Raw genomic sequence first — 2,317 nt, 5'->3', positions numbered from 1 at the left:
AAAAAAAAAAATTTAAAAAAAAGGGATTGTAAATTGACATGGTCCTTGCAGTCTGTGAGGTCAACCAAGGGTTGTTTCACCTAAAAAAAAACAAAGAAAGAAAAGAAAAGAAAGAAAAAGAAAAAGAAAATAGATGCAAAAATCCTCTACAAAATATTGGCAAACCAAATTCTGCAATACATTAAAAAGATCATACACCATGATCAAGAGGGATTTATTTTTGGATACAAGGTTGGCTTAATATCTACAAATCAATTAAAATGATAAACAACATTAACAAATGAAAGATAAAAATTATATGATCACATCAATAAATGCAGAAAAATCATTTGACAAATTCCAGCAAAATCAGCAAAGTGGAGAGGGAATATAGAGACAATACCTCAACATAATAAAGGTAATATGTGACAAACCCATAACTAATATCAACTCAATGATGGAAAACTAAAAGCATTTTTCTTAAGATCAGCAGCAAGACAAGGCTGTCCACTTTCACCACAGTTATACAATATATCGTTGGAAGTCATAGCCACAACAATCACACAAGAAAAAGAAATAAAAGCTATACAAATTGGAAAGGAGGAAATAAACTGTCATTATTTGCAGATGACATGATACTATATAGAGAGAATTCTAAAGATTCCACCAAAAACTGTTAGAACTGATGAATTCAGTAAAGTATTAGGATACAAAATTAATATTCAGAAATAGGTTACATTTTTATGCACTACTCACAAACCATTAGAAAGAAAAATTAAGAAAACCATCTCGTTTATAATTGCATCAGAATAATTAAATACCTAGGAACGAATTTAATCAAGTAGGTAAAAGACCTGTACTTGGAAAATATAAGATATTGAAGAAAGAAACTGAAGAAGATACAAATAAATGGAAGCATATTCTGTGCTCAAGGATAGGAAGAATTAACATCGTTAAACTGTCCATTTTACCGAAAGCAATCTACAGATTTGATGCAATATCTATCAAAATGCCAATGACATTTTTTACAAAGCTGGAACAAATAATCCAAAACTTATATGGATCCTCCAAAGACCCTGAATAGCCAAAGCAATTTTGAGAAAGAAGAACAAACTTGGAAATACCACACTACCTGATATTGAACTATACTACAAATCTATAGTAATCAAAATAGCATGGTACTGGCATAAAAACAGACACATAGATCAATGTAATGGAATAGAGAGCCCAGAAATAAACCCACACCTATATGGTCAATTAATCTATGACAAAGTAGGCAAGAATATACAATGGGGTAAAGATAACCTATTCAATAAATGATGTTTGGATAGATATATTAAAAAACAAAACTGGGCCACTTTCTTACACCATATATAAGAATAAATTCAAAATGAATTAAAGTCTTAAACATTAAGACCTGAAACTGTAAAACCCCTAAAAGAAAACATAGACAGTAAGCTCTCTGACATTGCTCTTAGTAACATTTTTTTTGGATATGTCTCCTAAGGCAAAAGAAACAAATGAAAAAATAAACAAATGGGACTACAAACTAAAAAGTTTTACACAGCAAAGGAAACCATCAACAAACTGAAAGTGTAATCTACAGACTAGAAAAATATATTTGATACATTCGATAAGGGGTGAATATCCAAAATATGTAAGAAACTCATACAACTTAACATTGAAAAGACAAACAATCCGATTAAAAAATAGGCAGAGGACCCAAACAGATATTTTTCCAGAGGACATACATATGGCCAAAAGACATATGAAAAGATGCTTAACGTCATTAATTATCAGAGAAATGCAAAATAAAACCACAATGAGCTATCACCTCACATCTATCAGAATGGCCATCATCAATAAATCAACAACACAAGTGTTGGTGAGGATGTGGAGAAAAGGGAACTATTGTGCAGCATTGGTGGGATTGCAAGTTGGTACAGCAACTCTGAAAAACAGTGTGGAAGTTGCTCAAAAAATTAAAAATAGGACTACCTTATGACCCAGCAATCTCACTTGTGGGTATTTATCCAAAGAAATCCAAAACACTAATTCAAAAAGACATATGCATCCCTATGTTTATTGCAGCATTATTACAATACCCAAGATGTAGAAACCTAAGTGCCCATCAATAGATGATTGGATAAAGAAGAGTGGTACATATGTACAATGAAATATTTCTCAGCCATTAAAAAAAAAAACATGAAATCTTGTCATTTGTGACAACATGGATGGACTTAGAAAGTATTATGCTAAGTGAAATAAGTCAGATAAAGAAAGACAAATGCCATATAATTTGACTTATATGTGAAATTTAAAAACCAGAATAATGAAC

The sequence above is a fragment of the Pteropus vampyrus genome, unplaced genomic scaffold, assembly GCF_000151845.1.
Source record: "Pteropus vampyrus isolate Shadow unplaced genomic scaffold, Pvam_2.0 Scaffold129, whole genome shotgun sequence".
NCBI lineage: Eukaryota > Metazoa > Chordata > Mammalia > Chiroptera > Pteropodidae > Pteropus > Pteropus vampyrus.
The sequence above is the reverse complement of the archived record's forward strand: the minus strand, read 5'-3'. Positions refer to the sequence as shown.